This window comes from Meles meles, unplaced genomic scaffold, assembly GCF_922984935.1.
Source record: "Meles meles unplaced genomic scaffold, mMelMel3.1 paternal haplotype, whole genome shotgun sequence".
Lineage (NCBI taxonomy): Eukaryota > Metazoa > Chordata > Mammalia > Carnivora > Mustelidae > Meles > Meles meles.
This window is the reverse complement of record NW_025721604.1, coordinates 338198-352620: the sequence shown is the minus strand read 5'-3', so window position 1 is coordinate 352620 and position 14423 is coordinate 338198.

Here is a 14423-nt window from a genome sequence, read left to right as displayed (position 1 = left end):
TGATCAAAGGAATGAGACTGGCACAAAGCGAAAATCAAGCAAAGCTTTGTTTAGTGCCATGTATCAGAAATGAAGCTGACCGGTAGGTGCCTGAGTCTTGCTGGGGGCCAATGCCTCCCTGCCCTGGGGTCCCTCCTGGAGGTTCCCTGCCCCCCCCTCACTGTACCACAGACCGCTCCTGTCAAAGCCACTCCCGGCAAGGCTGATGCAAATACCTCTCCTGTCAAAGCCGCTTGTGCAACGCTGCTGCTACTGCTGCTGCTCTAGTCAGCGAGGCTGCTTGCGGTGGCACTGCTGGTGCTGCTGCTCTCACTCCACGCAGTGCCACTGTAGATGCCGCTCCTGTCAAGGCCGCTCCCGAAGGCACTGCTGGTGCTACAGATCAAGGCTGCGAGGTCACTCACGGAGGCGCTGCTGCTGCTGCTGCTGCTCCCTCTCCCAGCGAGGATGATGAGGCTGCTCCCAATGGCTCCCCTACCGGCTACCCTGACTCCTCCTGCTGTCTCCCCCTGCAGCCTCATAGACCAACTTTTATAGAGGTGCTTGAGCCCGGCCCACACACAGGTGGCCAATGGGATTGCAATACACAGAGAAAACTGCACAGGCATGCTAGGTCTGACACACACACACACACACACACACACACACACACACACACACACAAACTGCTACGTAACACAGAGGTGGCCAATTGAATTTCAATTTGCCCTAGTAGATATATGTGCTCCCCACTGATTGGATGTCTTCACCTGGCCTGACCCGCCTTTGTATTTATGCTTTGCAAGTAAGTTCCTCTGGGAGGGGTGGGGTCAATCTAAGTTCACTACATAAACACAGAATGACTCCCTCTGGCCAACCAGGCCCTTACAGTGTCTTTGCAGTGTTCTGCCATGACTGCTAGAGAAAAACCATCCTGGGTCTTGAGCCTTCCCTTTGAAGGCAGGCGAGAGTTTCAATACTTACACCAAGAACAGCAAATGCACAGATTATCGGGCAATTACTTAAGCATCTTTGCTAAATTCCTCCATTTGTCATTCTTAAGAATGTCCCATTAAATACTAGTGGTATTTAACAACTCTTTTTAACTGCTGCTAAAGTTAGTATCTTAACTTTTTATTTTGGATACTGTCTCACAGTCTGCTTTATCTGCTGTCAATATGGCGGGTCCACCTCTTATGGTTGCCATCTGCGTGGTGCACATTTTCCCATCCTCTTACTTTGAACCTATTCATGTCTTTGAGTCTATAGTGTGTCTCTTGTGGACAGCATATATATGAGCTTGGCTTTGTAGTGTGTCTGACAATCTCTGCTTTTTGATGTGGAGTTCTGGGTCTACCCTCATGTAATGTATAATCCTTGATGTGGTTAGATGCACAGTCGCCATTTTGCTGTTTTCTGTATCTCTTATTATGTCCACTTCTATATGCCTGTATGTTTCTATATATTTCTATATGACATACAGAAAATATTTAAGACTTAAAATTTTTTTTTAGATTTATCTATTTTTTAATTATTTGACAGAGAGAGAGAGAGAGAGAGAGAGAGAGAAAGACAGGGACAGAGAGAGGGAACACAAGCAGGGGGAGCAGCAGGCAGAGGGAGAAGCAGGATCCCCACCAAGCAGTGGGCCCAATGTGGGGCTCCATCCCAGGACTCTAGGATCATGTCCTGAGCCGAAGGCAGATGCTTAACGACTGACCCACCCAGGTGCCCCAAGACTTAAAAATGTTTTTACTATGGTAACATATGTAATCTAAAATTTGCCATTTAAACTATTTAGAAGAATACAAATCAGTGGCATAATTATATTTATACTGTGTCTCATGTCTTTTTGTTCCTGTTTTTAATGTCCTCATTTTTTGTTGAATGAGTAAGGAACATTTTTAGTACATAATTTTAATTTCTTATTTTAAACCTCTTTTTTTAAAGTTGTATTTTTATTTGTTTCTTTGTTCACTTATTTATTTAAGTTGCTCTGGGGATTAAAATATGCATCTTTTAATTTATCACAATCTAGGGGCACCTGGGTGGCTCAGTGGCATAAGCCTCTGCCTTCAGCTCAGGTCATGATCCCAGAGTCCTGGGATTGAGTCCCACATTGGGCTCCCTCTTCGGTGAAGATCCTGCCTCTCCCTCTCCTGCCACTTCCCCTGCTTGTGCTCTCTCTCTTGAACAAATAAATAAATAGCATCTTAAATTTTTTTTTTAGATTTTATTTATTTGGCAGAGAGAGATAGAGAGATCACAAGTAGGCAGAGAAGCAGGCAGGGAGAGGCGGGGAAGCAGGTTCCTGGCTGAGCAGAGAGCCTGATGTGGGGCTCGATCCCAGGACCCTGAGATCATGACCTGAGCTGAAGGCAGAGGCTTAACCCACTGAGCCACCCAGGCGCCCCTTAAAAATTTTTTTTTTATCATGAGCTACTGCAGGTTAATGCTGATTTAATTCTGAAAAATACAGCAACTTTACTCCAGTAGAGCTCCATTTCCTCCTCCCGGCTTTGTGCTATTATTATCATATGTATTAAGTCTGTATACATTAACCAAACAATACAGTGCTATAATTATTGTTTAAATTATTTTGTGTGCTAAAAAGAAATTAAGAGAAGAAAAGATAAGACACAAATCACAATCATTTATCTTTACCATTCCCAGTTCCCACATTTCTTCCTGTGGGTCTCAGCTCCAGCGAGTGCCCCCTCCCCTTAGCCTGAAGGAGCTCCTTCAGTGGTTTGGGAGGGCATGCCTGCTGTGAAGGAGTTCTCTCCCTTTTCACCTGGGAATGTTTTTATTCCACTTTCATTTTTGAAGAATATTTTCACTGGCTTAGAATTCTTGGTTGACAGTTTTTTCTCTTTTTTCAACACTCTGAATGTATCACTCCGCTGCACTCTCTCCTCCCTGGTTTCTGGTAACTGGTCAAATGTGAATTGCTTGTACTATTGAGATCCTTGTTCTTTCCCCGTACATGAGTTGCTTTTCTCTTGTGCTTTTTAAAATTTTTTTTAAAATTAGTAGTAGTAGTAGTAGTAGTAGTAGTAGTAGTAGTAGTATTTTGAGAGAGAGAGAGAGATGGTGGGGGGGGCAAGGAGAGAGAGAATTCTAAGCAGACTCTGCAGCCAGCATGGAGCCCGACATGGGGCTCGATCCCATGACTCTGAGATCAATGACCTAAGCCAAATGAAATCCAGAGTCAGTCCCCTAATTGACTGAGCCACCCAGGCAGCCCTTCTCTTGTGCTTTAATATTTTCACTTTCTCTCTGGGTTTCAAATATTTGATTATGATTAATTAGGTGTTCTTTTTACATGTAGTTTGTTACACTTTTTGGATCTGTAGGTTAATATTTTTAAGATCTTATTTATTTATTTGAGAGAGAGACACACACAGCGAGAGAGGGAACATAAGCAGGGGGAGCGGGAGAGGGAGAAACAGGCTTCCCACCAAGTAGAAGGCCCACTTCAGGGCTCAATCCCAGGACCCTGAGATCATGGCCTGAGCCAAAGGCACACGCTTAATGTATGAGCCACCCAGGCACCCCAGTTAATATTTTTTTTATCAAATTTGGGATGTTCTTTTTTAAAAAATTTTATTTATTTGAAAGACATACAGAGAGAGCACAAGGTGGGGGGCAGAGGGAGAGAAAAAGGAACAAGCAGACTCTCTGCTGAGTGTGGAGCCTGACCTGGGGCTCAATTCCAGGACCCTGAGATCATGACCTGAACGAAGGCAGATGCTTAATAGACTCAGCCTCACAAGCACCCCTGGGATTTTTTTCAACCATCATTGATTCAGGTTTTTTCCTGGGGCTCCCAATGCTTGTATGTTGAGATGCTTGACAGTATCCTACAGACCTCTGATCTGTTTATTTTCCCTCTATTCTTCAGATTAGATGATTTCTCTCCATCTGTCTCTGAGGTCACGGATTCTTCTGCCATCTCAAAACTGCTGTAGATCCCTCTAGTAAATTTACTTCTGTAATTGTTTTTAAATTTCCAGTTAGGCTTCTTCAAATTTTCTTTTCTTGTGTATTAATACAGCATGAGATTTACCCTGCTAATAAATTTTTAAGTGTGTGAGACAGTAATGCTAATTATAGGGACAGTTTTGTACAGCAGACTTCTAGAACTTTTTCATCTTGCACAATTGAGACTTTATGCTCATTGATTAGCAATGCCATTTCTTCTCTACCCAGTCCCCTGGCATTTACCACTGTACACTTTGATTCTACGAGTTCAGTTCTTTTTTTTTTTTAAAGACTTTATTTATTTATTTGGGAGAGAGAGAGAGAGAGAAAGCGAGCATGAGAGAACAGAGGTCAGAAGGAGAAGCAGACTCCCTGCCGAGCAGGGAGCCTGATGTGGGACTCGATCCTGGGACTGTGAGATCATGACCTGAGCCGAAGGCAGTCGCTTAACCAACTTAATCCAGGTGCCCCTACGAGTCTGACTCTTTTAGACATTTCATGTAAGTGGAATCACGAAGTATTTGTCCTTCTATACTGGCTTGTTTCACGAAGCACAATATCCTCAAGTTTCATTCATGTCATTGTATATCACAGGATTTCCTTGATTTTTATGGCTGAACAATATTCCATTGTATGTATACACCAACACATTTTCTTTATCCATTCAACTCCTGATGGATACTTAAGGTTGTTTCCATCCACGTTGTGGCTCCTATGAATAGTGGAGCACTGAATGCTGGAGTGCTAATATCCCGTAAGGTCCTGATTTCATTCTTTTGGATAAATACTCAGAAATGAGATTGTTGGATTATAAGGAAGTTCTATTTTAATTTGTAGAGGAGCTGCCATATTGTTTTCCATAGCAGCTGAACTATTTGGATTCCAACCAACAGTGTAGAAAAGTTCCAATTTCTCTACAACTTTGCCAACGTCTTTTGTTATTTTGATAATAGCCATCCTAACACATGTGAGGTGAAATCTTGTCGTGGTCTTGATTGCATTACCTTGATGATTAGTGACATTAAGCATCTTTTCATGTGCCCATTGGCCAACTGTGTGTTTCTTTTAGAGAAGTGACTGTTAGAGTCTTTAGTCCATTTTTTTTAAAGATTTTATTTATTTATTTGACAGACAAAGATCACAAATAGATGGAGAGACAGGCAGAGAGAGGGAGAAGCAGGCTCCCCGCTGAGAAGAAAGCCCGATGCGGGGCTCAATCCCAGGACCCTGGGATCATGACCTGAGCCAAAGGCAGAGGCTTTAACCCACTGAGCCACCCAGGCACCCCTTTAGTCCATTTTTAATATGAGTTAATTTTCTTCTGCTATTGAGTTCTAGGGGTTTCTTGTATCGTTTGGAAACTAACTTCTTATCTGATATATGGTTTGCATAGGCTTTCTAAAAATACTTAATTTTTAAAATTATTTTGTTGGAGTATCTGGGTTGCCTAGTTGGTTGAGCCTCTGCCTTCAGCTCAGGTCATGATCTAAGGGTTGTGGGATGGAGCCTCGCATTGGGCTCCCTGCTCAGCAGGAGTCCGCTTCTCCCTCTCTCTGTAATCTCCCTTGATCTCACTCTCACTCTCAAATAAATAAATTAAAATCTTTAAGAAAATTAAAAAAAAATAAAATTATTTTATTGAAGTATAGTTGACACACGGTGTCACATTAGTCTCAGGTGCACAACATAGTGATTGGACGCATGTGCACATTATGCACAAATGTAGCTATAATCTAACTATACGACCCTATTACAATATCACTGACTATATTGTCTATGCTGTGTCTTTCATTCCTGTGACTTACTCACCCAAACTGGAAGCTTCTATTTGCCACGCCCCTTCACTCGTTTTGCTCATTTCCCCACCTCTGCCCTTCTGGAAGCGGGTGATTTTGTTCTCTGTATTTATGGGCCTATTTCTGCTTTTGCTTGTTTTTTTAGATCCACACATAAGTGAAATCATATGGTATTTGTCTATCTCTGCTTGACTTATTTCACTTAGCATAATGCCCTCGAGGTCGATCCATGTTGTTCAGAATGTCAAGATCTCATCCTTTTCTGTGGCTGAGTAATATTCCATTGTATATACATACCACATCTTCTTTATCCATTCATCATTTCTTAAAAATATTTTATTTATTTGAGAGGGAATGAGAGATAGAGAGAGCATGAGAGAGAGCATGATATGGGGGAGGATTCGAGGGAGAAGCAGACTCCTCACTGAGCAGGGAGTCTGGATCCTGGGATTCCAGGATCATGACATGAGCTGAAGGCAGTCGGATAAACAACTGAGACTCCCTACGCACCCTATCCATTCATCTGTTGATGGACCCTTGGGCTGCTTGCATACATGACTATTGTAAATAATGTCTCAATGAACATAGGGGTATATATATCTTTTTGAATTAGTGTTTTCACTTTCTTTGGGTAAATATCCAGTCGTGGAATTACTGGATTATAGAGTATTTCTATTTTAATTTTTTAAGGAAACTCCATATTGTTTTCCACGGGGGCCAGACGAGGCCTGCCTGAAACGGCCAGTGGAAGCGCAGAACCAGGGCCACGGGATGACTTCAGGACGACGCACTCGCCCCGCAAGCCCCACTCCGTCCCGCCAAGAGAGAAGCCGTGGTGACACCTCGAAGCACAAAGCAAGGCGCCAACCCCTCAGCTCCTTGAAGGAGCTGAACGGAGGGAGCCCTGTCAGCTACGCCTTCCCCTAAAGCCCAAAGCCTTCTCTCTGACGCGGATGAAAGTGCGCCCACATTGATGGCTTGGGCCTCCACCCCAGGGACCTGGAAGCTGAACGAGACAGCACGGCCCCGTATTCAGAGTGACACCGTGCTCCAGGGAAAACGTCCTCCCAAGAATGATGTTCACAAGGAAAGAACCCACAGGTTAAGGTTAGGGTTAGGGTTAGGGTTGGGGGTTAGGGTTAGGGTTAGGGGTTAGGGGTTAGGGGTTAGGGTTAGGGGTTAGGGTTAGGAGTTTGGGTTCAGGTTCTGGTTCAGGTTCTTGTTTGGGTTCTGGTTTGGGTTAGGTTTAGTATTGGGCTTCTGGTTTGGTTTGGATTAGGCCCTGAATGGTGGCTCAGGGCAGGTCCATCTGTTCTCCCCAGGCTGACCTTCCTTCTGCTTGGCCATCTGTCATCCTGGATCCTCTCCACCTCCTCCTTAAACAATTATGAATGTCCCCAGGAGCAGGGTGGCAAGAGTGTGGTCTCAGGAGGGACTGCCGTGACCCTGTGCCCCAGACAACACTGAGAAAGCAGCCTGAGGGCATTCTGTCATGAAGACTGGGAGGAGGATCCCATCCATCTCCTTGTGCATGAACACTGCTGTCTCCACCACTGCTGCCAAATACTACTGAAAACACATCTGTGAAAACCCGAGCCAGAGTTTCTGTGGGTGAGTCCTAGGCTGAGCCCTGCTAGGTGAGAGGTGCACCTGTGGCCTGGGATAGGTGCGGCTCACTGTGGTCCCAGACAGGGGTGCCTGTCACTCTTCTCTCCAGGGGGCCTGCATTGGACCTCTGCTTCCTTACGTTCTCCCCAGGGCTGCTGGTCCCCAGACCAGACACCTGCAATTCTGAGGGTGACCAGCACTGACTCCCCAGGGTTTTCTTTGCCTGAGTTCTTCCCCAGGATCTCCTGCATCTCCTGACACATACTTCCTGTGTGCCTAGCCTCCCCCTTGAACGTGCACATGTTTAGTCTGTGTCCCTGTGGGACCCAGTGACTTGGAGCATGGACTGGAGCAGACCCATGGGTAAACTTTCTCTGACCTTGGGTTGGGGGCGATGCGTTTGCCCTCTGTGGTGTGTCTTCCAGCTTTCTGCATTTCCCTGGTTTCTGTGTGGGCGATGGGAGGAAACAGCCGTGTCCTGTCTGGGGACCAACTGTGGTGTCCCAGCAGGAACAGGGGCCTTGGCCCCAAGATTGTGCCCAGAATTCCTAAAGGGGTCCCTATGATGACATCTCCTCTGTAATCCATTGGGCATTTCAACATCAAATAAGGGCAATACTATGTCAAACAGAGGAAAAAACCAAAACGAGTGCCCTTTGAAAGTAGGTGCAGACACAAAGGCAACTATTGAGTGATTCCACTTCCAGAAACCTCCAGAACACGTGCAGGAACAGAAAGAGAAAGCAGCTTAGGAACTGTGAGGGGTCAGGCTGGGCGAGCAATGGGCAGGGAGGGCTTGGGCTCAGGGTCTCCTTTGGGGAAGGAGATATCCTGCAGCGATGTTCTGGGGTGTGGTGGCACAGCGTCGGGAATGTACTTCATGCTCATGACGTGTTCAAGGGAAAATAAGAACTTTTATTTAAAATAAATAATACACAGCACAGAGGAGATGGAAGGCGACTATAACAGTGACTACATACAAAAGAGGAAGAACACAGGGGGAGTGGATGAAACATTCTGGGGGGATGTCAGGGTCAGGGGATGGAACTGAGGGTAATATTACGGGGAGATCTCCCCACAGAGTTGTGGGCTCTGGATGCGGGTCTGGGAGCACCGCAGGAGCAGGTGTAGGGGCAGGGGTTAGGATCGGGGTGGGGAAAGGGTCAGCAGTAGTGGCCAGAGCAGGATCCAGAGCAGGAGCTGGGTCAGAGACAGGACCAGGAGCACAGGCAAGGGCAGGGAAAGGAGCAGGAGCAAGGGATAGGGGCTGGGTCTGGGGCGGGAACAGGGGCATAGGCAGGTGCAGGGGAAGGGGCAGTGGTCTTGGCAGGGCCAGGGGAAGGGCCAGGGGCAGTTGAAGGGGAAGAATCATGGGCAGGGTCTGGGTATGGGGTGGGTACAGCGGCACAGGCAGGCGAAGGGGGAGTCCGTCCTGGCAGGGGCAGGGGCAGGGGCAAGAACAGGTGTAGGACCTGGGTCTGGGGCAGGGGCAGGGGCAGGAGCAGGAGCTGGGGCAAGTGCAGGGGTGATGGCAGGTGCAGGGTCAAGGGCAGGAGCTGGGTCTGGGGTAGGAGCAGGGGCACAGGGAGGGCCCGGTGAAGCAGTGAGACCAAGGGAGGATCTGGGTCAGGGGCGAGAACAGGAGCACAGGCAGGGGCAGGGCACGTGGGAGCAGCTCTGGAAGGGGCAGTGGCAGGGGGAGCGGCAGGAGCGGGGCTGGTGATAGGAGCCGGCTCTCCCTGGACAGCATCAGCGGCTATGTGGGCAGGCGCCCGGTCACCTGTCGGCTCCCGGTCTCCTGCCAAAATGTCTCCAGTCACCATGTCCCCCTTCAGAGTTGCTAAAGTTGGGAGTGGGTCTAGCTCCTCCGCTGGAGTAGCTGTGAGACGAGAGAAGGTCACCCGCGGGCCTGCCTCTCCCTGTTGCTTGGCAGAGACAGAGCACAGCCCAGGGCCTACCGGGGAAGCCACAGCCATGAAGGAACCCTCACCGGGACATCTCCCCGATGGCAGTCCACCCCCTGGGTGCTCTGAGCCAAGTCGTGGCTGCTGGCCCCACACCAGCCTATGGGGGCTTCTCCCTGTGGGGCCCAGCACTGACCCCTCCCCACACAGCCACAGGCACCCCATCCCAGCCTTCTCACCCTCGGACTTCGCCTCTGTGGGCTCTGTGTCCAGGGCCGCAGTCCAATGGAGTAGCAGGGGCAGTGGTCTGGGAGGTACCGGAGGCCTTCCCAGGACCGGAGACTCCAGGGACAGGGAGGAGTGCGTGTCTTCCCGCCTCCTTCCTATTTCATCCTTGGCCTGCCAAGGCAGAGACGGGGAGCATGCAAGAGGCCTCAGAACCCTGCCCGGCCATACCCACCATCCTCCTGCCCAGTCCCCCGGCTTCTCCCAGATCACACGCAGACCTGCGCGTGCACAGCCCTGCACCTGGGTCAGGGACCCATCCCTGTAGGGTTTCAGGATAAACCCTGGGCAGAAGGGTGCAGGCCCCACACCCCATCACACCTAGACAGCCTTAACCTGGGGTGTGAACATGATCTGCCTACCAGGCATCTGAACCCTCATCAGCCTGCTCGTGCTCGGGACGTCTCCACCCGCAATGAGCTCTCTTTACACACACACACACACACACACATACACGGGAGGCCTGGGGCCACAGGGTCGATCAAAAGATGTGGGGCTGGCTGACTCTGAGCCTCCCGGTGTCATCTTTTGATTCTTCTTGCCAAAGGGCCAGAGGTGTTGGGGAGCCCTGACAGGACCTCCCCAGTGAGGGGAAGTGTTTGGCGGGCGAGCTCTCCTCTGCCCGCATTCTCTGGACTTCAGTATGCAACACAGAAACATGTCGCTTCTTTCAGGATCTCCAAAGAAATGAGCTGGGAAAAGGGGTTTTCTCTGGAATATGGGTGCCTGGATACATGGGTTCCAATTCCGTTGGGCTCTGTCGTCCGGGCAGTGAGGTCACCACTGCCTGGGGGCTACTTACCCGACTTCCTCCTCACACCAGAGCTCCCTGAGGGCGTCCCTCCCCCAGCTGCTCAAGGCTCACCCTCCACCCCATGCCCTATGTACACAGTGACCCCCACATAGCCTACCCACAGCCCCTGGGAGGCCTGGGTGCAGCTGTTGTCCCCACTGTGGGGGCCCAGAGCTGGGTTCAGACCAGGCTCCTGCTCCTGCCCAGGACTGTGACCCCGGACACACCCCGTGGCTCTCAGGGCCTCCCCAGTCTCCCCGTGTGCACACTGGGGGTGTTCTAGCTTCTACTTCTAGGGATGCCATCATGGGTGGGACCTCTCCATACATTTCATACCCGCTCTCACGGGAGGCTCGTGCACACACTGGGCAATGCACGGGTGAGCCAGGGGCTGGGTGGGGGCATGGAACACAGCCCAGAGGGACCTGGATCTGCTCTCGGATCCAGGAAAAGCCACCCTCCTCCTGCCTGGGTCCCATCAGCCATGGCAAGGTTGCAGTGCATGGATTCTGACCTTAGGGACACAGACTTCCAGGGGCTCCCATTAGGTTTCGGTCCAAGGGCCTTGTCTGCGCCCATGTGTTGGGCAGCCCCCACCATGGTTCCCGGGCATTCCTGAATCCGTCCTCCCAGGGTGGATGGTCCGTGTGACTGAGAAGGGGACAAAATGTTTGGCGGTCATTTCCCAGCTGATGGAGGAAAGTCTGTGACTTCTCCTGGTTCCCTCTCTCCTGTGTTCAGTGTCTGTCTCTGTCTTTGTCTTTGTCTCTGTGTCTGTCTCTGTCTCTGTTTTTCTGTGTCTCACAGGAGCAGGATCTGTGTGCTCCAGGGGTGATGGGAGAAACCTCCCTTGTCCCTGTTTCCCTCTCCTGTGCTGGTGCTTGGTTCCTTGCTAAGGCCTTTTCCCCCTGAGCAGAGCACTGACTCTGGAACCTCTTCCAAATGGGGCCCCTGAGGCTGCAACAAGGAGGGTCCTGACCTTGATCCCCAGACCAGGGATCTAGTGCTCTGCCACATTCTGCAAGCTCACAATGTCAGTCCCCCAAGCCTGCAGGCTGTCCTCTGCTCAGAAGGACCTCGAGGGAGTACAAAGCATGTTCCCAAGACTGGGAGCACAGTGGGGCAGGGATAGAGATTCAAGGCCAACAGGATCTTCTACAAGCCTGTGGGAGCCTAGGGACACCCTGTGTCTATGGCCCCATTGATAGAAGAGTAAGGGGAAGCCTTTGGTGTTGTAGCCCTGTTCACACTGGGGGTGGGGGGTACCTCTTCCTACTTCGAGTAGTCCAGGGTGGTGATGGACACCAGGCCCCAAACCCTGTCCTCACCCAGTGCTCTGGCAAAGCCCCTGGGCCCCTTGAGGACCCCTTGACCATCAGCCTGTCCTGTCTCCCCTCCCCATGCTATGGATCTTGGTCCATGCCAGGAGTCCTGATGCCTCTGACCCCATGGTCCAGCTGTCTCCAACCTCTTCCTTCTTTCCCCCTTGTTACCCACCATTTTCTGAGGGTGTCTCCCCCTCTGACCCCTAGCTGGGAAGAGTGGTGTGTGTGTGTGTGTGTGTGTGTGTGTGTGTGTGTGTGTGTCTGTGCACGTGTGTGTGCTCAAGCACATATGCCTCTACCGGCCTGGGGATGCCCGAGGTCATGTCCCCACATGGGATGGAGTGGGTAGCTCTCCCCAAGGATCTGAGGGGCTCTCACCCTCAAAGCAAACCTCATGGGAGGGTCGGGGCTAACCCTAACCCTAACTCTAACTGTGACCCTCACCCTAACCCAAACTCCTATCCCAAACCCTAACCTTCCCTGTCCTCCTTCCCACCCACTGACTCAAGCCAGGGCTAAATCCAAGGACAGACTGGACCTCTGTCCCCGGGTACAGCCAGGAAGACCAAGCAGATGGAGAGAGGAGCAGTCGAAGGGGCCCACGGATCTCCCAGCCCTGATTTGGCCTCCACTGATGTCTCCAAAGCCTCTGGCTCAACCCCACATTTAGAGTGACCCTGAGAAGGATTCTGAATTCCAGGCCAGCTGGGTGGGGGGTACTTGGTGACTTTGCATCCCCAGATGTCCAACCCGCCTGGCCTTGCACCCTGAGCCTTGCTTCCCGGGATAGGCATGGTTCTGGTGCTCATCAGACTTTGAGGCCACAGACCACTGGGCAGTGTTGAGGGAACATGGGGGACCAGTCAGGTACAGCGCCATGGGTCATGTACACATCCACTGCAAGACTGGGTCATGGGACAGGTGCTGCGTGCAGGTCTCCTGTGCACACTTGGCCCTCTCAGAATGGAGGTCTGTGTGCCTGGTGCACCTTTCCTCCTCCTCCACCTATCCCTGGAGGAACGGCCAATTTCAAGCATTTCCATGTCCAACCCTCAGGGACAATTGGGAACCTGGGGTCAAGAGAGGCAGGGACTGGCCCAGGACAAAAGACGGGTACAGAGTCCAAGGAGCAGAGCTTCCCTCCAGTCCTAGGCAAGCCCCGGCCCTCCCATGAAGTTTGCTTTGAGGGTGAGAGCCCCTCAGACCCTTGGGGAGAGCTACCCACCCCATCCCATGTGGGGACATGACCTCGGGCATCCTTAAGAGTGAGAAAGTGCCCTGGGCCACAGGGAACAGGGCGGTACCCAGGGATGCCCAACACTGGCCAATTCTCACGAGCATTCTGCCCAAATCAATCCCTCTTAATACGAACACTCATAAATGGCAGTGTTTTCCCAGTGAAGGAAAGAAGTTAGAACAAGGACGGACTCTTGGCAGTTTGGATACTCTGAGTTAAGTGGACGGCAAGGCCCTTATACTTCCAAAGTGTATAATCACTCTTAAGGCGAACACTCATAAATGGCAGTGTTTTTCCAGTTGAGGAAAGAAGTTAGAACAAGGGCAGACTCTTGGCAGGTTGGATACTCTGAGTTAAGTGCACGCCAAGGCCCTTATGCTTCCAAAACTTATAATCGCTCTTAAGGCAAACACTCATAAATGGCAGTATTTTCCCAGTTGAGGAAAGAAGTTAGAACAAGAACGGACTCTATACAGGTTGGATACTCTGAGTTAAGTGGATGGCGCATTTTCTGGGTGGCCGTGACATGCCCTGAGCGAAAAAGGGCCCTGGACCACAGGGAACCAGGCCGTCCCAAGAGCTGCCCAACCCCGGCCAATTCTCATGAGCGTTCTGCCCAAATCGATCCCAATTTGGGCAGAACGCTCTTGATAATTGGCCTGAAAATGCCTGGTGAACTCGCTCTGGGCGCCGCACGTCTGCAGGTCCGCCCCTCGGCCTGGCCTGGGATCCCAAGATCCCGAGGGTCGCGTCCCAGCACAGCCAGAAAGACCTCTGTGAGTCAGGTGCAGGCAAGGCCGACGCCTCCTGCTCCTCAGCCTCCGGGATCACCTTCATGGCGCTAGCAGTTGGGGCTGGGACTGCCCCGAATGCTGGGCCTGGGCCCTGGCCTCCTTGCACAGCCTTCCATTTCCAGGGTCCTTTCCCTGGGGGCCTCCGCCTGGGGAACCCTTAGTCCGGAACCACGAGTCCCCCAACCATCATGGCCCAAACAGTCCCTTTTGCAGCTGCGTCCCAGCCATCGAGCAAGATATCCGTTCTTTCCCCCACAGAGGGCAGCCCCAGCCCTGGGTGCCCTGGCCCGAAAAGGCGAAGGCGGCAGGGTGGCCACAACCACTACATAAAATCTGCTTTGGGGGGCGCCTGGGTGGCTCAGTGGGTTAAGCCGCTGCCTTCGGCTCGGGTCATGATCTCAGGGTCCTGGGATCGAGCCCCGCATCGGGCTCTCTGCTTAGCGGGAAGCCTGCTTCCTCCTCTCTCTCTTTGCCTGCCTCTCTGCCTACTTGTGATCTCTCTCTGTGTGTCAAATAAATAAATAAAATCTTTAAAAAAAAAATCTGCTTCGGGAAAGCTTCCCTGCGCTGAGGACACTGGCTGGTCCATGACTCTCAGCTCATTTCCTTGGTGGCCACGACATGCCCCTAGCGAGAAAGGCCCCTGGGCCACGGGGAACAGGAAGGTCCACAGGACTGCCCAACGCTGACAAATTGTCACGAGCGTTCTGCCAAAATC